Source organism: Candoia aspera, chromosome 5, assembly GCF_035149785.1.
Source record: "Candoia aspera isolate rCanAsp1 chromosome 5, rCanAsp1.hap2, whole genome shotgun sequence".
In the NCBI taxonomy this organism is placed as follows: domain Eukaryota; kingdom Metazoa; phylum Chordata; class Lepidosauria; order Squamata; family Boidae; genus Candoia; species Candoia aspera.
In genome coordinates, this window is record NC_086157.1 from 21,941,617 (window position 1) to 21,968,013 (window position 26,397).

Consider the following 26,397-nt stretch of genomic DNA (forward strand, 5'->3'; position numbering starts at 1 on the left):
TTATTGTTATTTTGGGGATCAATTTTTTTTATTTTTTTTATTTTTTTTAAAGTTTTGGACTTCGTTTTCCATCCAAATATTAAGGACAATAGAGAATAAATAATTGTCTCCCTGTTATTATTTTTCTACTAAATTTGAAGAAATTAGCATTTTTCGTACATGTTCATTTGGCTGTTTTGAACTTTCAGTTTCCTACTGGTACTTTCCCTGTGGAACTGTCTGCATGTATCTCACTTTTGTTTGTGTAAACACATTCTGGAATTCTTTCATATCTTCGACTTTTGCTGGTTAAGCTCCTAGGGGACACCATAATCTACTTATTGAGACATGGAGGATTTTAAACACACTTTCTCTGACTTCCACCAAGATTTTAAACAGATTATTTTTGATTCCTACCAAATTTTTATGCAAGGCATTCAGGACATTGTGGAAAACATGAGGTCTAAAATGAGTCATCTGGTTGGGGATGTCATGGATGAAACTGAGGAATTTAACAGCAACAAAAATGTCTCTTCTATGAGTGAGATTGGAATTTCTGTTGAAAAGCTGGATGAAGATCAGATAGTCAAGTTGAAGAAATTAAAGGGAGAGATTGAGTTGCAAGCCATAAGTGAAATTGATCTTCTGATGGAACACCATGGAAAAGAAGGAGTTATTATGTATGGGAGGTCTCCTGAAGAGAAGTCAGAGTTTTTGAGGGGGGCAGTTGGGCTGTTAGATATTTCTAAGAAAAAAACTCTGTGTGCACTGTGGGGATATGTAAATGCTCTGGGTTATTTTGAAGTGGGATAAGGGTTTAAGAATATTTATCTGGATTGCTTTTAGGGTTTGGATGATTTCAATTATCTTTAATGATTTGGATTAAGATTATTAAGATATAATAAAATGATGTCTGGTTTGGGGTTTAATATAATTAATGTTATTAAAATTGTTGTATTGTCAAGTACAATGGCAGACAATTTATATGTTTTTAGCGTGGTCTTTATTATAGTAGACAGGAATGTATAGAATAGTAGTAGGGAGGAAACAATTAAATAAATATTATCTGGGGGGAAGTTGATTAGAAGGGGTGTGTGTATGTGATATATATATATATATATATATACATACATACATACACACACATACATACATATATATATACACACATACATACATACATACACATACATGTACACATACACTTTTAATATAGGGGAAGGGAGCAACTATATTTAGTGATTTTTATAATGTGCCAATGGAATTATTTAAAGATAATGTGATTTTGGTTTAATATAGAGTAAGGGATTGATTATGGAAAATTCTTTTATATCCTTGCTATTAAAAGTCAGAAGTCACCTCTGTTTGTAATTTTAAAATACATAGTTTTTTTTCTGTTTTTTTTCCTTGTAGTTCCTTTTTTGTTTTTCTGTAGCTTTTATCTTTGCTTGAAACTTGATTATGTGTGTGTGTATACACACACACACACACACACAAACAAATACAAACACACATATTGGATTACATGTTCTTATTCAGATATCCTACTAGCATAAAACAGAAATGATGGTTCAACATTAATCAAAAGATACAGAGCTTGTATGAACTTAAATACATAGAGAAGGAAAGATCATATGTTTGTTACTCTTAGCCTGTGCAGTTAATAGAAATTTTTTGTAAGTCCTAAATTGCTTCCAGTACAGAATAAACCCACACAATATGTAAAGAAGCCAAATAGAATTGATGAACATGCATGAACACCTATAAAGGAAATAACCATTTTCTAATTTCCTTTTTTCTCCTTCTCCCTTTTAATATAGAAGTCAGGGTGGACAATGTGGAATGAGACTACATACTGATATGGAATGCTTGTTTCTTTTTTTTCCCCCAATCACCCATTCTCTGAGTTGATCTTTCTCCCCCAGGTTTTCCAGGAGGGATGCCAATTTACTAACCCTAATCTTGCTTTCAAATGCTCTGACTTTATTATTCACATATTCTTCTGTGGTTTACCAGCTATCCAGCTCCCATCATTTTTTTTTAATTTATATTTATTATTCTTCAGCAAAGGATCATTACCTTGTCATGCTGCTGGAGCTTGAGCACCTCAGTGATGCCATGAGCTAAACTGTGAAGGGCCACCAAAGATGGGGAGGTCATGAGAGGGGTCAGACTAAATGTGATCCCTGGGGAAGGTAATGGCAACCCACCCCAGTATCCTTCCTGTGAAAACTAAATGGATCAGTACAACCAGAGATATGTCGGTATACCATCGGAAGATGAGACTCCCAGGTCAGAAGATGGTCCAAATGCTACTGGGGAGGAACAGAGGACGAGGTCAATTAGCCCCAGATGCAATGACGCAGCTAGCTCAAAGCCAAAAGGACGGCTAGCAGCCAACAGTGCTGGTGGTGAAAGGCAAATCCTATGTTCTAAGGTTCAACACACCATTGGAACCTGAAATGTAAGATCTATGAGCCAGGGCAAATTGGATGTGGTTATTGGTGAGATGTCAAGATTAAAGATAGACATTTTGGGTGTCAGTGAACTGAAATGGACTGGAATGGGCCACTTCGCATCAGATGACCATCAGATCGTCTACTGTGGACAAGAGGACCACAGAAGAAATGGAGTAGCCTTCATAATTAATAGTAAAGTGGCTAAAGCAGTGCTTGGATACAATAGAAAAACAAACAAACAATAGAATGATCTCGATTCAAATTCAGGGTAAGTCATCTAACATCACAGTGATCCAAATATATGCCCCAACCATAGATGCTGAAGAAGCTGAAGTAGATCAACTCGAAGAGGACCTACAGTACCTACTGGACAACACACCTAAAAGAGACATTGTTCTCATCACAGGAGACTGGAATGCTAAGGTGGGCAGTCAGATGACACCTGGAACTACAGGTAAGCATGGCCTGGGAGAAAAAAATGAAGCAGGACATAGGCTGATAGAATTTTGCCAAGACAACTCACTCTGCATAACAAACACTCTCTTCCAGCAACTTAAGAGATGGCTTTATACATGGACTTCAACAGATGGACAACACCGAAATCGGATTGACTACATCCTTTGCAGCCAAAGGTAGTGGACATCTATACAGTCAGTAAAAACAAGACCTGGAGCTGACTGTAGTTCAGATCACAAACTCCTTATTGCACAATTTAGGATCAGACTTAAGAGATTAGGGAAGACCCACAGATCAGCTAGATATGAGCTCACTAATATTCCTAAGGAATATGCAGTGGAGGTAAAGAATAAATTTAAGGGACTGGACTTAGTAGATAGGGTCCCGGAAGGACTATGGACAGAAGTTCGCAACATTGTTCAGGAGGTGGCAACAAAATACATCCCAAAGAAAGAGAAAATCAAGAAGGCAAAATGGCTGTCTGCTGAGACACTAGGTTGTAGCCCAAGAAAGAAGGAAAGCAAAAGGCAACAGCGATAGGGGGAGATATGCCCAAATAAATGAAAAATTCCAGAGGTTAGCCAAAAGAGACAAGGAATTATTTTTAAACAAACAATACATGGATGTAGAAGAAGACAATAGAGTAGGAAGGACAAGAGACCTCTTCCAGAAAATTAGAAACATTGGAGGTAAATTCCAGGCAAAAATGGGTATGATCAAAAACAAAGATGGCATGGACTGAACAGAAGAAGAGATCAAGAAAAAGTGGCAAGAATATATGGAAGACCTTGTTAATACGTTTTCTACTACAGATTAAGGTTACTATGGTAACTAAACATTTTGGCCGGGTGAAGAGGTTGAATTTAATTGTCCCCTTTTCACGTGTTAATGGTTGCATTGCCTAAGGGGAAAAATGTGCCTGGACTTGTTTTAGTTTGTTTCCCTTCTGTGTAGGCTTGCAGAGAATATGCAGCTGAGATAAATCTCTCCTCTTAGCAAACAGCCTTTTAAATATGTTTGTTTTATGTAAATAAAATTATTTTTATAGAAATGCTTTTTGGGTGACTTTTCCGATCTCTCCTGGGCCAAATGATTTCTAGCACTCTGCCAACAGACCTGTATAGGAAGAATATTGGGGATAGCTTTGAAAGTGTGGTCAGTGAGCTAGAGCCAGAGGTGAGGTGGAATGGGCCTTAAGAAGCATTGTAACAACAAGGCAGCAGAAGACGGTATCCCAGCTGAACTGTTCAAAATCTTGCAAGATGATGCTGTCAAGGTAATGCATGCTATGTGCCAGCAAATTTGGAAAACAGAAGAATGGCCATCAGATTGGGAAAAAAAATAAACTTATATCCCCATACCAAAAAAGGGAAACACTAAAGAATGTTCAAATTATCAAACAGTGGCACTCATTTCGCATGCTAGTAAGGTAATGCTCAAGATCCTGCAAGGTAGACTTCAGCAATTAATGGAGCGAGAATTGCCAGATGTACAAGCTGGGTTTAGAAAAGGCAGAGGAACTAGGGACCAAATTGCCAATATCCGCTGGATAATGGAAAAAGCCAAGGAGTTTCAGAAAAAAAAACACATCTATTTCTTTTTTATTGACTATTCTAAAGCCTTTGACTGTGTGGACCATAACAAATTGTGGCAAGTTCTTAGCAGTATGGGGATACTAAGTCATTTCATCTGCCTCCTGAGGAATCTGTATAATGACCAAGTAGCAATGGTGAGAACAGACCACAGAACAACAGACTGGTTTAAGATTGGGAAAGGAGTACAGCAGGGTTATATACTCTCACCGTACCAATTCAACTTGTACGCAGAACACATCGTGCAACATGCTGGGCTTGAGGAATCCAAGGCTGGAGTTAAAATCACTGGAAGAAACATTAACAATCTCAGATATGCAGATGATACCACTTTGATGGCTGAAAGCGAAGAGGAACTGAGGAGCCTTATGATGAAGGTGAAAGAAGAAAGTGCAAAAGCTGGCTTGCAGCTAAACCTCAAAATAACCAAGATTATGGCAACCAGCTGGATTGATAACTCGAAAATAGAGGGAGAAAACGTAGAAGCAGTGAAATACTTTGTATTTCTATGTGCGAAGATTACTGCAAATGCTGACTGCAGTCAGGAAATCAGAAGACGCTTAATCCTTGGGAGAAGAGCAATGACACATCTCGATAAAATAGTTAAGAGCAGAGACATCACGCTGACAACAAAGGTTCGCATATTTAAAGCAATGGTTTTCCCCGTAGTAACATATGGCTGTGAGAGCTGGACCATAAGGAAGGCTGAGAGAAGGAAGATAGATGCTTTGCAACTGTGGTGTTGGAGGAAAATTCTGAGAGTGCCTTGGACTGCAAGAAGATCAAACCAGTCCATCCTCCAGGAAATAGAGCCAGACTGCTCACTTGAGGGAATGGTATTAAAGGCAAAACTGAAATACTTTGGCCACATAATGAGAAGACAGGACACCCTGGAGAAGATGCTGATGCTAGGGAGAGTGGAAGGCAAAAAGAAGAGGCCAAGTTGGATAGATGATATTCTAGAGGTGACGGACTCGTCCCTGGGGGAGCTGGGGATGGCGACAACTGACAGGAAGCTCTGGCATGGGCTGGTCCATGAAGTCACAAAGAGTCGGACGTGACTAAATGAATAAGAACAAATTAGGTGGGTTGGGCTGAGAGAGAGTGACCAGCCCAAAGTCATTCAACTGGTTTTCCTGCGTAAGAAGAAACTGGAACTCATGGTCTCCCAGTTTGTAGTCCAAGCCCTTAAACATTACACCAAACTGATATTCTAGACCAGAAAGCACATGAATTAGTGGCAGTGCTGGGATTGCTCAGTGTGTTCAAATAGAGAAATCTCAGAACACAGAAAAGAAAACATCTTAAATTATTTGTTGTCTACAAATCATATTTTTGTCAGCTTGACAGCTCCACTATGTTTATCAAGCCCCAAAATACATCTTCTATTGCCTATCAGATTTGCATGGAAATGAAATCATGCAGCCATTTCTTAACAAACCATTTAATCTCTTTTTCTTTCCTCTGTAGCCCACAAGGTCAAAATGCTGCATTACAGTGACTACTTTGAAGTTGATACATTTCTTAAATGGGAAAAGATCTTGCTAAGAAACAGCTGAGAGGGAAAGAGAATGAGAGAGGGAGGTTGAGATAAAGATCTAAAAACCTGGATCAGATTAGTAGAATTGCATTCTCTGAAAACTACACATTATTTGTGTGGTCAAGTCTTCTCTCTCACTGCATTAATTATTGGGCTTTCCAGCAAATTAACAAATAGGGAAAAAAGTGACTCATTAGCAAAAGAAGAGGACCAGATCATGATATGCCTAAAACAATGCTTTTATTGTCAAATATAATTAAATGTACAATATGATAGGAACCATTCCTTTATTCTTTAAATAAAGAAACAAATAGAGAGATCTAATAATCAGTTTAGTTGTATAACATGGATATGTGCTGTGATGATAAGGAAAGCGTCTACATCTTCCTGAGCCTCAGTTATGATGTAGCTCATTACATTAGCACAAGGAAAGCAAGAAATAAATTACCAAGGTGTATTCAGGCATGGCTAGAGATTTGACAGCACCTACCCTGTGGAAAATCCATCATTCTGAAAAGGGTCCTGCCTGCTGAAGGGAAGAGCTTCAATGGAATTAAATTCTTAAAATAGAGGCTCTGTGGTTTCTGGCTTTTCATATCAGATGCAAAGGAGTCTGTCATAAATGCAAACTGTTATTGGACAGAGCTGCTTCCTTTCCTCAGTCAGGATCTTTAATTTGTGTCTCATAAATAAGGCAAAGTAATATATATGCAACAACTCACACTTTAGAGCTTAAGGAGAAAGCTTCCACAGAGCACTAATCTTTTGAGTCAGCACCTGATGCGCACTCATTGGTGTGGGTGTATGTTTTCATTTGAAATGCATACTTGATCAATGTGAATTTCATAAATTCACCAAAATGAAATAAATGCTTAATAAATGCATGGGCTGCACACTAAAATTCTGTCTCTTACCATTCTGGAAAAAATGACAAGTTTACCAAAATAACAGTTCTGCCAAAGGGCCCTGGTTATTATAAAATATTAAAAAAGGTTATTACCATTTTTATTTCTTTACTTGTGCTCCCAGTAAAGTGATCTCCCCCCATTGTCAGCAACAATGAAAAAGTTGCAAATAACATGATGCAAACTGTAAATTAGTAGGGCATTATTCAGTCCTTAAGAATGTTAAGCTGTTCACTAAGGAGTTGAAAAAATAAAATGGAACCCATAGAATATCCTTTTAGAATATTAATGTTAGGAGCCTATTTCATTGTATAGACATTCATTTGGGGAAGGTGCAGTGCCAACTGTTGTGTGCTTCTCTATCACTCTGAACATTTCTGAATTATCTGATACATAGAAAAAAAATTAGTGCGCTCTAAAAATAACACACATACACAGAAGAGAGAGAGATTTTGCCAGATTATGAAATGTACCTAATTAGTTCTGGAAATGCCTTGAACTTTCTATGTCTACATGGACTCAAGACTATAGGGATGTTCATTATTCTCAAAGGGTCAGATAGGAGAGGCATATTCCAGTAATTTACTTTAAATAAATTTAAAGCAAATTACTGCAATTAATTAGTTTAAATAGTTAAAATGGCTCACAGATTCCCTGTTGGTGTTCAGTATGTATGTGTGTAGGGGTGTGTACATGTGTGTATACACATACATGAATTCATACATGCACTCACACAAATGCTTGTGTATGTGTAAATAGTCTATTTTTGGTGCACCCATAATTTATTTCAGTGAAATGCAGGACTGGAATCCCCATTAGAATACAATTTCTCCCCACCCATTCCAAAAATCAAGACTCAAAAAAAAATCTCTTTTAAGTGCTCTATTCATTTTTCATAACCAGGACAGAATGTAGTATTTCTATACTGGTCACATTTCTTTGAGGACAAGTTTGTTCAGTTCCCGTCAATGAATCAAAGTCTGCCATGCATTTGTGTATATTTCCATAAGGACAAAATCTTTTTCACGTGCCACTATCCCATGAAATATACGTCTTGCTAGCAATTATCTTCACTATACCAGTTCTTTGTTTTCAATTTGTCCTGAAATCTTTCCTGACATATGCATATTTTTTAAAACAAACAATTACACTGCAAAATTTATAGAAGTACAAACCAGATCCAATTTGGATTAAAATGGGAACCATATCAGTTTGGTTGCCTGTTTGGGCTGTTAAAGTGTGCAGCAGTGGTACTTCTGAAGATGCTCAGTTTTCAGAGGCATACACTTTACAACACTGTAATGCACAAAGCTAAGGCACAACTTTGCATAACTGACCTACAGTATGCAGCCAGACTGAATAGCCCTGCACTGTATGATCATTAGAGGGGTATATCCACCTCACTTTTATTAAAGAGATTAGTAATCTTCCCTACTGATACTTACACATGATTACTCATGCAGTAGAGAAGGCATTTCCTTAGAGTATGGTGGATTTCTTCAGAAGCCAGAGCTTTGGCAGAGCACCTGCAGCCTCAAAAGTTTCTCTTTTGTTAAATATGTTACATTTAAACCTCTTGGGACTCATCCGCCTGCTCTTATAAGTCTTTTGTAGCTTTTGGGAAATTCTTTAGTATACAAAGACTAAGCCATTCTCTTAGATATCTCAATGTTCCTATTATTACTTTCTTGGCAGCATTGCTATCAATTCTTACTGTGTTCCAGTTAAGGCCCTTTCCCATATTTCCTTTGACTACAACTTTATAGCCTCTCACTTTTGCCCATTTTTCTGACTCTTGTGAACGAATCCCAATCATCTGCCACTCAGACTCTAAAATGTGCACCTTGCATTTAATTGTATTAGGAATAATCAATGAGTGTCTAATAAATGAATATAGATGCAGTAATAACAATGATAGATGAATGTCTGTGATTACAAAAATTCATCGAGGGAAACAGAAATAAATTTGGTATAGGTGATTCATTGCAATGTGAAAGAATATCTTCCCAAGACTGTAGAATCTACTCTTCTAGAGATGAATATGGATTCCATTTTCTGTGCCTATAAGATCTGCCAATAATCACCTCTTTAGCCAGGCTTTAGTCTTAATCAGTTTACATACTTTGTTTTTACATTTTACATTATTGTTTTTCTTGTTTGTTTTATGCTGTGATCTGCACAGAACAAAAAGGCAGTTATGAACAGAAGGCGAGAAGAAAAACCCCTCATACATCTTTATCCATCATTTCAAAAGCTACCCAGGAGGGAAGAAAAAAATATTAAAGTTTTTAAATATTATGTTGTGACTATCAAATTTAAATGACGTTTCACTTTTTTACTGGAGACTAGTTTTGGTCCCCAGTCAATAAAAGTCAATTGCTTTAGACAATAGAAGATTTTCAGGATCCTAGAAACTGTTTGAATCACTATTAAAAGGACCATTTTGGCCATCAACCCTCATCTGCCCAATGCAGATAACCATCTTAAACCACTATGGTACCTCTGCTTAAAGACATTGAATGAAATGGAACTCATCCCTGGCCTTGTTAATTATTTGTACTGTCAAAACCTTTTACCATTAGGACATTTTTCCCAACATTTAGTCAGAATCTGCCTCCCTGCAACTTAAATTCATTATTCCCCTACCCACTGGAATGATAGTGAACTAGGCCTTGTCCTCCTACTTTGTAACTTTATTTCAGATACTTAAACAATGTTATCATACCCTCCCTCATGTTTCTTTTTTTTGAAGCTAAACATTCCTAAATCCCTCAATCACTCTTCACAACAATGTTATCATACCCTCCATCATGTTTCTTTTTTTTTTGAAGCTAAACATTCCTAAATCCCTCAATCACTCTTCACAAGTGACTTAATTTCTTATTCCCCCATCTTCTGTGAATGTGTCTTCTATGAATATGTCATCATTGTTCTTCTATGAACTTGTCCAAGTTTGTCTGACTCCTTAAAGCATAGAATACCAGAAATAATAATAAAACTAGTAACTTCCTGTTGTACTTCTGTTTATGGCAGCCTAAATTTGTATTTACCTGTTTTGCAGCCAATTTACAACTGTTACTTGGGGATTCCATAAATGGTCATGATTTTTCACTACAAATTTTAAAAAATAGGGATCCTCACTATTTCACTATTTTAGGCTCTAATGTGACATAATTTAATATATAAGTGGTAACCTCTGAAGAGGAAGACATATTATAATTAAGATTGGAATCTGCATAAGGGGCACTTAATTATATCTTTCCCTGACAAGAATTCCGCCTCTGAAGTTTGCACTGAAACTTCATTTTAACCAGCAGGGAAAATTTTCCTTACCATTTTTGCAGGGAGTGAAAGCTTTAAACACCCCGCTGCTTACTTACTGAAATTGCAGCAAACAACAGTTGTTGTTTTTTTCCCCCATAACAATTATTTGTATTTTAAAATGCACCATAAACATAGATACATGTTTATTGTCACATCGATTTTGGTGCTCACATAAATGTTCCAGATGGGGATCAGATTTTTAGGATATTATTAAAATATTGTTATCCATTAAGGAAAAAAAAATGGCAAAATATCTGTTAAAGCTGTTTTGGAATGATTAGTTGCTCAAGCAATAGTAACATTTGTTCAGGACTGGGCCATTGTCTGTACTTTTTTGACAAATACAACATTGAAGTATGGAATGACCGAAGTGTGGGAATCCTGTAAAGGTGATGTTTAATTAATTCAAATGATGTGTTATTCATTTAAAGTCTTTGTTTTTAATTTGATTTATTATGGATGAGCAGAGCTGAGAAAATATGTGGAGGATTAGCCCAGCCTTGAAAACCAGCCCAGAGTAGATTTGATGCTAGGATTATTTATTATGATAAGAATGGGGCAGGAGGGAAAAAAGCAGAAAAGAAGAGAACAATTTGTGGGTGGCAAGGACTTTTTTTTCCTTCATCCTCAGATAGACTGGGGGAAAAAAAGCTGGAAAATTGCAGGGGTGTTATTTTTAAAATATGTATTACAGTGATGTATTACAGCATTTGAATTTCCTTTCACATAACACAGCAGACACACTGTGGAAGGCAGGATAGATAGAAAAATGGTTCAACATGTTGTACCAAAAATTTCTTCTGCTTTTTTTGACAATTATAATTCAGTTTGATTGAAAATAAACTGTATTGCTTATTCATTCATTCATTCCAAAGGAGAAGGAAGTACTGGAACAGGATGCAAGTTCTGGCAGTTTCCTTAGTTACATACTGGCTAAGGGTTTGTGTGTGAACATCTTATTTATAATCATTTCTTCATCTGTGTGCAGCATCCTTAACTTCCCACACTTCAGTTCAGACTTATGAGGTATCACCAGGGGGGGAATTCCTCCCATGGGCCTTTTTTTCTGATTAGGAAGCAAAGACAACAGGGGAGGCTGATCAAGTTATATTTAAGAGAAACAACACAAACAACAAGCTTGCTATAGTAACTGCATGAAAAGACTGCCAAAAGGAAAATACAAATCATGTCTCCGTCACCCTAAGAAAGAGATAGGAAAATAGACACCAATTTTACAAGAGAAAAAATGTGTTTGTATAACTGGAAGATAGGATTGATAGATGCATACCTACATGCATTTCCACATGCATCTGATACTCCTCCTGCTGAGGGACAGGATGTAACTTAGCAGCTTTCTGCAGACCTGATCATACCACACAACCATCAGATTTTAGACAGAGATGAGAGATAAGAGATATATATGCCTCCCAGCTTGGTTACAGCTAAGCAGAATCAAACTTGTTTAAAATTTGGATGGGAGTTGACCAGGAAATGCTGACATTATAGGCTTCTAGTAAATGTAGAGGACTGCCATCTAACTTTTCCATGACTATAGTCATGATCCTCTTCCAAGGAGAGGAAGAAGGTGGACCTGAAGTGACCTGATGCAGCTAAACAAGTTTCTGTTTTTTTCCCCCTTTTGGTGTGTGGATGTGTGTAGGTGTGGGTGTGTATTCTCAGTACTGAGCTTAGTATTACCAACACACACTCTAGCCCTCCATGGGCCTAGTAACCCTAGTTTAAAAAGAGAAAGCTGGAGTCATTTATTTAAAGCTTGCTTCCAAATAAGGGGAATTTCCTGCTTTTTATCATTCAGATTCCAGGTGAGGAGTGGACTTCCCTATTCAGTGTAACTACCTTTAAAGGCATTTTGTTAAAAGTAATGTTAAAGCAATGCAGCCTTTTACAGCTTTGGGAGAGCTTTGCTCAACATCAGATTTATTTAATGATTATTTCCTGTATGGCTTTCTTATTATCAGAAAAAAAAAAAAAAGGAAGACTAATAATAGCAGCTGTCAACCCATTTAAGATTTACAGTTGATATATCATTTGCTTTTGCACAAAATGAACAGAAATATAATTGGTTAAATTTAAGTATGGAAATCCAACATTCTTACCTTTTTGACATATTGAAAGTCAAGCAACATAATTTATAATAGTACTATAAATTGTTGAAAAGAAAGGCTATCTATAGCACTGTCTCTTTCATTTCCTATCATTCAAAAAATAATGTTTTTATACAAAATTACCCCACCAATAAATCAACTAAAACTTTAAAAAAATAATTATATGATTAATCATTATTTCATTAAATATGACTAATTGGATTTTTACAGCAATTAGAATGCATAGCTGTATCATACTAGCTGATGGTCTGTGTTAAATTTGACAGGAACAAAGGCAAAACACATCTTATTGCAATAGAAATAGGGTTATTGAGAGACAAGAAATAAAAAAAAAAGGATGTGATATTACAACAAACAAACACAGGAAAATAAAAAGACTAACACTGCAATTATATATTATTTTATAATATATCCCTGTGATCATATGAAAGATTAGATTTGTGCCTTCAAGAGTGGGGAGACTGTTAAGTTCTCAGCTGAGGATACTCAGGGTCAGTTGAGCTGATGTCAGTGAGCACCTGGGGCCTCCAAATTCTCTTTTTGCTGCCTTGGGAGCAAAAATGAAACTTCTAACACAAACTCAGCATCATCTCTGGCCTTCAACCTCCCCTTTATGTATTGAGCAGTGCCCGTGGCTGCCAATGGCTTGCCTTTCAATATCAGTGGATTCAATGTACAGATAAGCATATAAATAAAGGGAGGGGGGCAGAAGAGACTTTGGATTGCTGAATCTCAAAGCCTTCCAGTCCAATGATAGGTCTCAGCATGGAAAGGAGTATTATATTTGCACTTGAATGCAAATAATGTGCTATTAGCCAGAAAATGAGAGTATTAAATGAACCTATATATGCAGATTTTCTTAAATCCAAATAGATTTAAGGAACATAAACACGTACATAGACATTTGCAAGGGGACAATGGAGAAAAAGTTGTCAGAACCAAGCCTGTCTCTGACTCGGAAAGTGAAACTTCTTCAGAGTCAGTGGAGGAATTGGAAACTTATCAGCCCGAAATTGGGAAAATGAAACTCCAGGCTGATCCAGGAGCGTGGGAAGAATCCAAGGCGCTGATTGGGCAAGATTCAGAGGAGGAATTGAATACACCAATCGGCACATGGCAACAATGAGCTGAAAAGTGCACGCAGGAGAAGGCAGTCCGATTGGCTACAGGAGACTCCAAGAGCACCGAAGAACAGAATAAAAGGCAGCCATGCAGAGAGCAGGCTGCTGGAGACAACCAATCCTCTAAGCCTGCAGCTTCAGAAGAAGAGTCTTACCAGCATTGGAGGCAGCATCTGTGGTCATTGAGGAATCAGCGCCTGAGCTCCACTCTGAAGAGGAATTGAATCTTCCGTCTGCTGCAACTGAGGAACCATCATCAGCCATGCCCAGCAGTCTTCACCTCACATCCAGTCTTGAAACTCCGCAATCTCCTCAGCAGCTTAGTCAAGTCGAGAGGTTCCTGCGTTGCTGCTTGTCCTCAGTCCGGTGCAACCGCACTTCACAGACTCAGCCGTGCTTGAGTCTTTCATGACTATCTCATTCAGGATCTGAATTCCTGGCCACTCCGGGGGTTCCAGCTGAGTCCAGCCTTGCTTCCAGTCTCCAGCCTTGCTCCAAGTTCCCAGTCCAGAGAATTCAGCCTAGTCCAGGGCTTCCAGCTGAGTCTAGCCTTGCTTCCAGTTTCCAGTCTTGCTCTGAGTTCAAGTCCTGCTCCCAAGCCCCAGTTGCTGTGTCTAGTCCCAATTCAATTCCAGATTGCCAGTGATTCAGCATCAGAATAGCTCCAGTACTCTATTCCAGTTCGAGATCTGTTGCTTCCATTTTATTTTTGTTTATTCATTTAGTCGCTCTTCGTGACTTCATGGACCAGTCCACGACAGAGCTTCCTGTTGGTTGTCAACACCCCCAGCTCCCCCAGGGACGAGTCCGTCACCTCTAGAATATTATCCATCCACCTTGCCCTTGGTCGGCCCCTCTTCCTTTTGCCCTCCACTCTCCCTAGAATCAGCATCTTCTAAATGGTGTCCTGTCTTCTCATTATGTGGCCAAAGTATTTCAGTTTTGCCTTTAATATCATTCCCTCAAGTGAGCAGTCTGGCTTTATTTCCTGGAGGATGGACTGGTTGGATCTTCCTGCAGTCCAAGGCACTCTCAGAATTTACCTCCAACACCACAGTTCAAAAGCATTGATCTTCCTTCTCTCAGCCTTCCTTATGGTCCAGCTCTCGCAGCCATATGTTACTACGGGGAATACCATTGCTTTAACTATGCGGACCTTTGTTGTCAGTGTGATGTCTCTGCTCAACTATTTTATCAAGATTTGTCATTGCTTTTCTCCCAAAGATTAAGTGTCTTCTGATTTCCTGACTGCAGTCAGCATCTGCAGTAATCTTCGCACCTAGGAATACAAAGTCTTTCACTGCTTCTACATTTTCTCCCTCTATTTGCCAGTTATCAATCAAGCTGGTAGCTATAATCTTGGTTTTTTTGTGGTTAAGCTGCAAGCCAGCTTTTGCACTTTCTTCTTTCAGCTTCATCATAAGGCTCCTCAGTTCCTCTTCGCTTTCAGCCATCAAAGTGGTATCATCTGCATATCTGTTATTGTTAATGTTTCTTCCAGAGATTTTAACTCCAGCCTTGGATTCCTCGAGCCCAGCATGTCACATGATGTGTTCTGTGTACAAGTGGAATAGGTAGGTTGAAAGTATACAGCCCTGCCATACTCCTTTCCCATCCTTAAACCAGTCTGTTGTTCCGTGGTCTGTTCTTACTCTTGCTACTTGGTCGTTATACAGATTCTTCAGGAGGCAGACAAGATGACTTGGTATCCCCATACCTCTAAGAACTTGCCACAATTTGTTATGGTCCACACAGTCAAAGGCTTTAGAATAGTCAATAAAACAGAAATATATGTTTTTCTCAAACTCCCTGGCTTTTTCCATTATCCAGTAGATATTGGCAATCTGGTCCCTGGTTCCTCTGCCTTTTCTAAACCCAGTTTGTACATCTGGCAATTCTCGCTCCATGAACTGCTGAAGTCTACCTTGCAGGATCTTGAGCATTACCTTACTGGCATGTGAAATGAGTGCCACTGTTCAATAGTTGGAACATTCTTTAGTGTTTCCCTTTTTTGGTATGGGGATATAAGTTGATTTTTTCCAATCTGATGGCCATTCTTGTGTTTTCCAAATTTGCTGGCATATAGCATGCATTACCTTGACAGCATCATCTCGCAAGATTTTGAACAGTTCAGCTGGGATGCCGTTGTCTCCTGCTGCCTTGTTATTAGCAATGCTTCTTAAGGCCAAATCAACCTCACTCTTCAGGATGTCTGGCTCTAGCTCACTGACCACACCATCAAAACTATCCCTGATATTGTTATCCTTCCTATACAGGTCTTCCATATATTCTTGCCACCTTTTCTTGATCTCCTCTTCTTCTGTTAGGTCCTTGCTACATATCTCTGGTTGTACCGATCCATTTAGTTTTCACGGCAAGAATACTGAGGTGGGTTACCATTACTTTCTTCAGGGATCATTTTTATTCTGACTCTCTGGCATGATCTTTCCATCTTGGGTGTCCCCTCACAGTTTAGCTCATGGTGTCATTGAGGTGTTCAAGCTCCAGCACCACAATAAGGTAGATCTTGTGTTAAATCTGTACACTTCGTACACTTCTGAATCCCTATCTTCTTCATCCCATTCCAACCATTTTGTTAAGGATTCCACAACTTTCTCTTTAATGCAGGATTTTTCAACCATGGTTCCATGGAATCCTAGGGTTCTATGAGAGATCACTAGGGCTTCCCTGGGAGATGATGATTTATTTAAAAAAAAAAAATATTTGAAATTCGGGCAACTTCACATTAAAGAGGTAAGTTTCATTCTTTATTATATACAGGCCTACACATGAAACAAATAATTTTGTAATTTCTGGCCTATATTTGAGACTGTATGTGCAGGGGTTCCCTGAGTCCTGAAAAACATTTCAAGGGCTCCTCCAGGGTCAAAAGGTTGAAAAAGGTTTTTCTAATATCTTCTCCAGGTTCCTCTGGAACTGCCCTCAACCTTAAGCAAAATTATTTCTCCCTTACTTCCAATAGTGTCTGGATCCTTGCAGAATCTTGAGCATTACCTTACTGGCATGTGAAATGAGTGCCACTGTTCAATAGTTTGAACATTCTGTAGTGTTTCCCTTTTTTGGTATGGGGATATAAGTTGATTTTTTTCCAGTCTGATGGCCATTCTTGTGTTTTCCAAATTTGCTGGCATATAGCATGCATTACCTTGACAGCATCATCTTGCAAGATTTTGAACAGTTCAGCTGGGATGCCATCATCTCCTGCTGCCTTGTTATTAGCAATGCTTCTTAAGGCCCATTCAACCTCATCCTTCAGGATGTCTGGCTCTAGCTCACTGACCACACCGTCAAAACTATCCCCAATATTGTTATCCTTCCTATACAGGTCTTCCGTATATTCTTGCCACCTTTTCTCGATCTCTTTTTGTTCTGTTATGTCCTTGCCATCTTTGTTTTTGATCACACCCATTTAGGCCTGGAATTTACCTCCAATGTTTCTAATTTTCTGGAAGAGGTCTCTTGTCCTTCCTATTCTATTGTCTTCTTCCATTTTTGTGCATTGCTTGTTTAAAAATAATTCCTTTTCTCTCCTGGCTAACCTCTGGAATTTTGCATTTAATTGGGCATATCTCCCCCTATCACTGTTGCCTTTTGCTTTCCTTCTTTCTTGGGCTACTTCTAGTGTCTCAGCAGACAGCCATTTTGCCTTCTTGGTTTTCTCTTTCTTTGGGATGTATTTTGTTGCCGCCTCCTGAACAGTGTTGTGAACTTCTGTCCATAGTTCTTCTGGGACCCTATCTACTTAGTCCAGGCCCTTAAATCATTTGGAATATGCACCTCCACTGCATATTCCTTAGGAATATTAGTGATCTCATATCTGGCTGATCTGTGGGTCTTCCTTAATCTCTTTAGTCTGATCCTAAATTGTGCAACAAGAAGTTTGTGATCGGAACTACAGTCAGCTCCAGGTCTTGTTTTTACTGACTGTATAGATGTCTGCCACTTTCTATGCAAAGGATGTAGTCCATCTGATATTGGTGTTGTCCATCTGGTGAAGTCCATGTATAAAGCCGTCTCTTAGGTTGTTGGAAGAGAGTGTTTGTTATGCAGAGTGAGTTGTCTTGGCAAAATTCTATCAGCCTATGTCCTGCTTTGTTTTGGTCTCCCAGGCCATGCTTACCTGTAATTCGAGGTGTCATTTTACTGCCCACCTTAGCATTCCAGTCTCCCGTGATGAAAATAACATCTCTTTTAGGTGTGTTGTCCAGTAGGTGCTGCAGATCCTCACAGAACTGCTCTACTTCAGCTTCTTCAGCATCTGTGGTTGGGGCATATATTTTGATCACTGTGATGTTAGATGGCTTGCCCCAAATTCGAATTGAGATCATTCAAACTTTTTTGCATTGTATCCAAGTACTGCTTTAGCCACTTTACTATTAATTATGAAGGCTATTCCATTTCTTCTGTGGTCCTCTTCTCCACAGTAGTAGATCTGGTGGTCATTTGATGTGAAGTGGCCCATTCCAGTCCATTTCAGTTCACTGATGCCCAGAATGTCTATGTTTAATCTTGACATCTCACCAATAACCATATCCAACTTGCCCTGGCTCAGAGATCTTACATTTCAGGTTCCAATGGTGTGTTGATCCTTAGAACATCAGATTCACCGTTCAACACCAGCACCGTCGGCCGCTAGCCATCCTTTCAGCTTTGAGCTAGCTGCGTCATCATGTCTGGGGCTAGTTGAACTCATCCTCTGTTCCTCCCCAGTAGCATTTTGACCATCTCCTGACCTGGGGGTCTCTTCTTCTGATGGTATACCGACATATCTCTGGTTGTACTGATCCATTTAGCTTTCACTGCAAGAATACTGGAGTGGGTTGCCATTACCTTCCCCAGGGATCACATTTAGTCTGACCTCTCTGTCATGACCTTCCCGTCTTGGGTGGCCCTTCACGGCTTAGCTCATGGCATCATTGAGGTGCTCAAGCTCCAGCACCATGACAAGGTGACGATCCTTTGCTGAAGGTTGCTTCCCTAGTCATAGCCATATGTTGATGGTCCAGATAATCCTTCTGAGTATAATCAAAGCTTAAGATTCCTGATAAGTTTAGGTAGCTAAATTTATATTTCATTTTAGTTCAAAGATCAGTTAACCATTTCTGATTTCTCCCTGTTGTGTGATCTGTCTTTATTAGATTATTGGTGGCAAATTGTATAGTAAAAAATTAAATGGTAAAAATCTGGCACATGTTATTAATGAGAAAAATAAATAGCTTCAGATAAAGAAAGACCATCAAACATGAAACATATGCAAATAAAACAACTTCTTAAAGAGCTTTGTTTTGGGATATCAGCTTTCAGGGTGTCCTTCAGCTTCATTTGGACACAGCTCTCAATGAACAAGAAGGGGTCATCAGTCCTTAGAGCAGTTCCCATAAGAAATATAGAACTGTGGTTATATAAACAAAGTGATATATATTCATTTGTTTGCATAATTCTAGGAGGATTTTGCTGATGCTTTTTAAAGATGCTTTGACAGAATATCTGACTGCACCTCTCCTGCAATGTCACCCAAACCTGGTGGCAAAACATAAAAATATTACCCTTCTTCCATTGTTTTAATGGTTATTTTAACATTTCAGAAATATTAAATATCTACAATGTTAACAGAATTTCATGAAGCTCTGAAAGGGTGATTCAATTCAAGAGAGATTTTATTAAATTAGCATTCTGAACTGAAGATTAGTTCTTTGAGTATGATGACACATACTGTACTTAAGTATACAGTATCTGTTAGATTTTTCAAGCAGAAACTCATGCCAGAAGGGGGAAACATGGAAGAAAGAATTCCTTTTTCCTTAAGTTCAAAGAGTGGGAAAGTGACAAATAAAAGTTAGTACCTCCTTGTGGGTTGAGGACAAAACTGATGCTTTCTTAGATGACATCTGGCCTGGTAAAAGGGCCAGAGGTGCTAGGAATCCAAGAAGAAAAATAGGGTACTAGCCGAAGAGGACTTAATCAGGCTCAGGAATTACCAACATTTTGACAAGGGTGATAAATAGTATACAAAATATTAAACCAAAACAATGTTCAGTCAAAAGCCAGATGGTTGGTTGCTGCTTATATAATATCAGGATATTGTGGCTGAGCTTGTCTTTGGCCATGGCTTTTTGCTGGCTCTTCACATATCCTTGCAGTTTCCAGGAAGACACTAAAATCAAACAGTTTGTGCACACTTTGCTGATAACATGCTGGGAGTAGGTGTTAGTTCAAATTCTCATAGGAAGAGAAGGGCTACAGATGTGCTCATATCTCTATTAGATGCCACACTGGCATTACAGTGGAGTTTCAAACATGATTGGACTGAATACTGGAAGGAGAAGGTTGGTAATAGAAGTAATGACTGGCAACTAAAATGGATTTAAACTGCAAATGGCTGCTACGTAAGGGCTGTTGGTTATAATAATCATGTAGCCTTTTATACTGCTTAAGAGACTTACTTGTATTATCCAAAGAAGAGTACTGAAGACCAGAAGAGGAGCAAGAATGCCACAGGACACTTGCAAACAATGCAGAGGGCACAGTTGGAGTGCCAGAAGGACACCAGAAGGTCAAAAGTTTGCCTGCCAGAAGAAAGCTAGCAGACAATGAACAACAAGCTGCCAGTCAGTTATGGGGTTGAGTGGGGTGGAGGAATCTCCCACTAATTTTTGTAAGCAATTCCTCAGGTCTTGAATTAGGATCTTCTAAGTGTAGAGCAGTGCATACTTATGCTAAGCTTGTATTATAGTATATACTTAGAGTTGTATGGCTGAAAAATGGAGTTCAGAAAAACAAATGTTTAAAATGTTGGCACTTATCAGAGAGGGAGGGAGACATTTTCAGGCAATGAGGTGGCTGTAAATTGCAAATTAGAGTAAATTAGAAAGCCAATCTGGTGTGGTGGTTAAGGCACCAGGGCAGAAACCAGGAGACTGTGAGTTCTAGTCTACCCTAGCTGAAAATACAGAGCAGAAATAGTTTTGTTATCAGAAGCTTGAATAAAAGGATGAGGGTGGAGGACTGGAATGCTATATGGAAGTAGCAGGTTAATTTACTTAGAGACCTTTGCTCCAGAGAACTCTCTCAGGCTCAGGGTGCTGCTAATCTTCCATGGTCAGAACACAAAATAAATATGAATCTTGGAATTGTGAAGAGCACTGCCTGGCTTTGAACATAACTGACCTTTGGAATGCATGGAGTCAGGAACCCGAGCAACAGTTCAGAGAAAATAAATATAAATTGGAACGTTAATATAAGACATAACACTTTCTCTTTCTGAAGTGGAATATACGGGACAAAGCTCATCTTCAGAAATGTATTTTGACAGTTTGATTGGAAGCCCAGCATTATGTTTTGCAAGAGATTACCCACAGTTTGTTTAAAAACAATAATTTAGGTAAGTAATTTGAAGAGATTATGATGCTGAACTGTGAAAACACTTTGGTAAAGTCACTTTTCATGACTCTGTCTCAGGATATTGAGGCATTTACAGTTCTGTAAATGAGCTGACTAACTTACAGCTCAGTTGTGGCATGAAATGAACTGTTCAGGAGGGTGTACATTGCAGCTATGGGATGGGTGGTTTTTCATCAGCAGAAACACCCACCTCAACACACCTCTTGGTTTCTTGGCTCTGCTGAACTTTCTGCTGAAATCAAAGCACTTTACCAGACCCCACAACTTAGACAACATCCCCCCACCCTTTCTGTTAAAACAAATGCAGCAAAATAAGGACAAGGATGGGGTAGGGTGCTGATTGAATGCTGATTTTTTGGTTTTGTTTTGGGCCAGCTGTAGAAATCATTAGTAAGCTGATGAGGAAGACTTTGCAGCAGCACTGAGGACACACAGATGGACCAAAACCAGTTCTGAGAGACTGATGAACAGAAACCATAACTCTATGGAAGAGACATGGTTAATTGGTTTAATTACTTTCTTCTGAGAAGAATAAGATGGTGGTGAATCCAAAACATAGAAGTAAAGCAGTTCTGAACCCTTGCTTCTGTTGCATTTTGGATAGTTTAAGTGTCTTTAGAGTTATATATTTCCACATCACTTAATGTCTGGCAATGTCTGAAGAACATTGAGGATTTCAACACACTAGCAATTTATAACATCATCCAGCTATTCCTGTGGTGATAGATCATTAATGCAGATAGGCTTTATATTGTCACAGCAATGGCTATATATTGTCACTAGTCTGGAAATCTAAACTATGAATATAGGCAGAAAAAAACAGCAGCTTATTTCTCAAAAAAAGAGGGAGAGAGAGGGACAATTTGGTCAAATTTCTCCTAAGAACTGCATTTAGTAAAGAACTTCTGCCTTAAAACTCTGGTATGTTATAACCCTTCTACATTTGCAAATGGACATTTCTTATACTTACATTTATATTTTACACTGTAAATTCAGGTATATATGTTTTATAGCTGAACCAAAAGTGATACCTCCAAATTTCTACCTTCTTTCTGTTGGACAGTGCAGTTGGACTTTCTTTTTTCTGATATACAGTAGATTTCATCATTTTGCAGTTCAACATAGAAAATAGGCAGAAAAATGCTGAGCGCTGAAGCACCACAGAGACATTTCTTGGTTTCCTGAGGATGTATGTCTAGTGCTGGTAGGCTTGGCAAATTTAATAATGCCTCAAGAACCAGGCAACATTCTGTATGGCTGGACTGAAGACACATAAACACATACACACACACAAACACACACAGAGGATAGGGGGAAAGATGCTACTTTATGAGTGGTGATGGACATTATAATAACTTTCACGCAGGAATTACCTTACCTTAAAAACAAAGTAGCTGGGTGTTGTTGTTGTTTTGCTTTTTTGCTTGCTTGCTTGTTTGTTTGTATTAATAATAAGGATAAAGAACAACACATTAAACTGGCAATGTTTTAATTGAAATTCCTGGACTGGGAGGAAAAGATGGCTGACCCAGTTGCCCTCCACCCCAAATGTGTGGTTGCCAAATCTGAAAATAAGCCCAGTCTTATGACATATACTTAGATTTTGTTTATCACTGAAGAATCCTCCAGTTTCCAGAGTGCATTTCTGTTTTTCCTCCCAAACTAAAACAACAACAAAAACAACAACAACAACAAAACACCACCTCTGTGTCAGATATTTTGGCCTGTTGTGAGAGAGTTGCATTCTGCAAAGAGAAGGGGGAAAAAAATGGGCCAGATCATTCTGGCAGAATAAACAGAACACATATCAAATTAAGGGCCATGGCAGAAGTGTATTTTTTATCTCCCAAATTCTAGATTTGACCTGAATCTTTGACTGAGCTTCACACAACTAGGTAAAGAAAGCTCCAAATAAGTAGAATGTGGGAAAAAAATGAGAGAGATTCATGATACAAAAAGTTCTGAATCATTTGTACAATGAAATGTATTGAACACCAAATATTTTGAAATAGGGAAGCCTGAGTTTGACTATTTCCAGCTTTGTTCTATTTTGCTTCTAAGAAATCCTGCATTGGTCTTCCCAAAATTCATGGTTAATGCACTGTGTGCATTTTCTCTCAAAATGTGTATCAATGTAGATTTGTGCTCAGTATAATATTTAAATGTATATTTTAATACAATGCTATTGATTTAATGTAAACAGTGAGCTGCCCATGTTTGTGGATGATTCTGAGTAGTAAAAACCAACTGTGAGAGTGAAGAGGTCCAGAAAAACCTCTTTAAATTGGGTGAGTGGTCAACCAAGTGGTGAATGCAAATGCACTTCAATTGATGTGTGAAGTAATGCACACTGGGGCAAAAAATCTTTTCTTCACATCTATGGTGATGGGATCTGATCCAACTGTAAATAACCAGAAAAATTATCCTGGTGATCTAGTGGATAGCTTAGTGAAGATGTCATCTCATGGCACAACAGCTGTGAAAAAGGCCAATTCCATGCTAGGAACTGGTACTAAAAGTACCAATATTGTAAAACTGAATCCGTGGTTCATCTGCATCTGGAGTACCACACAACAATTTTGGTATCTTAAGAAAGGAGGACAGGGAAATAGTACGACTGGAAAAAGACAATTAAAATGAACAGAAGGGTTGGATAATGTTATGTGGCAAATAATTGAATGTTTGGGATTGTTTTGCTTGGAGAAAGTGTAATGGTTGCCTATTCCCAAATATTCAGTCTCACAAGCTCGGGCTTAAAGATAACTGATTTATTAAAGGAATAGTATGCAAATACAGAGAAAGCTGAGAATGAGCAAAAGCGCGCCAAATACAAACTTAAAAGCCTTGCTTCCAACCCAGTCCCGCCCCGAGCACTCGTTAGCAACTACCCCCTCCCAGGTGCTAGCAACCGTTACATCTGCCTGGAAAAGTAACCTTGAACAGAGTTGCAAACCCAAACGTACATTCCAAAGTAGCAAAATAAAGAGCACAGCAATAGTGGAAAATACCAGCAAATGTTCCAGCATGTAGGACACGAAGGAACGGTTTGACATGTGAAACGTTACGATGTTAACAACACATTGAAATGGTGAACATGACAGAAAGGCAACCAAGAAGGGACATGGTTGAGATATATAGTATAAAACCGTACATGGCATGGAGAAAGTAGACAGAGAAGTTGTCTCCTGTCCAAGCAGTACGACAGGAGAGAGAGGTGATCTAGTGAAGCTGACTGGATAGAAATGCTGAATAGACAAAAAGAACTCAATGCTTCAGTATGTGACTTTTCACACATCACTTACTGAAGCACTGAGTTCAGTACCACTAGTCACGAAGTTGAAGTGCTTTAAAAGGGTGTTGGATAATTTCATGGAGGGCAGTTCATTTAGGGGATTATTCTTAAAGGCTCAGTGATACCTCCAGGTTGGAGGCAGCATGTCTTCAAATGCCACTGCCTGGCAAACAGCAGCAGAAATGGAACATGGGTCCATTTCCCACTTGTGGCCAACTCAGAGGCATGGGTGGTGGTGGTCACTAGACCAAGATGGACCTTGGCCTAACCAAGCAGGATTGTTCTTATATGTGGAAATACTTCCTTTCAATATGCATTTTTCTGCCTTATTCTTGAGAGTGTTAGAATCTGGGAGGGAGCAGGGTTTGTGTGAGCTGGCCATGAGAGGCTGCTGACATTTTCTCTTACAAATCTGTTTTTATCACTTTGCAGTTTCCATGACTGCCTGCTCTCTTGATTTATTTGAAATGTGGAAAGCCAAGGAGAGGGAGACTCTAGAGAGAATTGTGTAATGAAAGATAGGATTTTCATAAACACCGCTTGGATTTTATTTTTGGGTTCGGGGTGGGGTTGTTTCCTTTATGAAGAATTGGGGAAAGGAAACATTGATGTGAAATATTTTAAGATAAGTGCAGGTTGTCTGCAAATATTCTCTGGGAGAATTTCATTTAAATATTATTTTCTTTGGAGAAAATTATGCAGACTCACATCAAACTACATTAGAATAGTGAAAAAAAGAGGAAAATAAATTTTATATCACTAATTTCAGCTGCTTAGATCAGCATGACAAGACTCAGTGAAATGTAAAATTCAGTGGATAGCTACATTCCATCCTGCAGATTAACTTGTACAGGATGGATCAGCATGCATTTCTCACACATATCTATACTGAATGTCTTTTATCAATAATATATTACCAGATTCTTTAGCAGTCTGATTGTTAACCAGCAGGGCATCCCACCTGCTGCTTCCAAGTACAGTCCATGTCGGTTTACAAAAGAAAAATGTATTTTGAGAATTGCACTCTATTGTTATGAAGCCAACTCCTTTTCCTGTCTTTACTCTAAGCAGCCTCAAAATTCATTTCCCCTTTCTACATTGCAGCATAACAACATCTATGCTTTTGCTAGAACTTCAAAGCTTCCTCAGTAATTAAAGAAGAAAGATGGGCAGCTTTTGCTTTGCTGCTCAGAGAAAGTTGCCTTGCGGGAACATTAAGCAGAGATTGTCTGGGAGGGCAGAGATGGCCTTGCTCTTAGACGAAGCCAAGTGCTTCCTCTTTTGAAAAATAAAATGAAGGGTATTTTGCCTAATGGTTGTTTAATGCTGAGTTAGCTTTCCAATGTCAGTTGGATGTCAGCCTGGCACAGATTAGCAGGATGTTAAAATGGCTCCCTTCTTTAATTTTTGTAAGTGGAAATATCAAGATGAGCAGCCTTCAGAATAGTTTGTGCAAGCAACAGCACCTGGATACCAATGGTTTGGCATACAAAATGACTTTGGATCCAATTACTTCTGCAGAGAAAACAGACACAACAACCATGAAGCACATAAAGTGGGGGAAAAGTTGAGACAAATGAGGCTTGCAGAATCTGTGCCCAATGAAAGAAAATCCAACCAACTAATGATGAACTATGGATCATTTGATTCTCAGTAATCATACTAACTCACCTTCTCATTCTCACTAGATGTGCTTGATAAGCAGAAATGTAATAAATAGACAGTTTAATGGGTTATCAGAGATACTTACTGTGCAGCCTTTGGCTTGTACACCTCTAACTCAAGCATATTCACACCAAGCAGCTTCTGCATGGTCATCTTAATATCTGCACTTGCTCCATTGTCAATACAGGGAGAAGGATTCCTGTATTTGTGCAAGAGAATCCCTAAAGCCAATTGTATTTGGAGGAAGTGGTATTGTCTTTTCACTTGGGAACATCCAAACAACTGATCCCTCTCCATGAACACCCATAACATGGAATAATGAAATAATCTTTAAGTAGCTATACTATGTGATGCTTTCTCAAGCACAAATCAAAGAATTAGGCACATCTTTGAAGTCTGGGTGTTGATTCTGAAGTTTGAACTCATAGACATCCATTCATTAAGAGCGGTCGGCCTCACCTTACCCACTTTCAGAACAATCCATGAGGGAGATAAATAGTACAAAAGGACTATTGG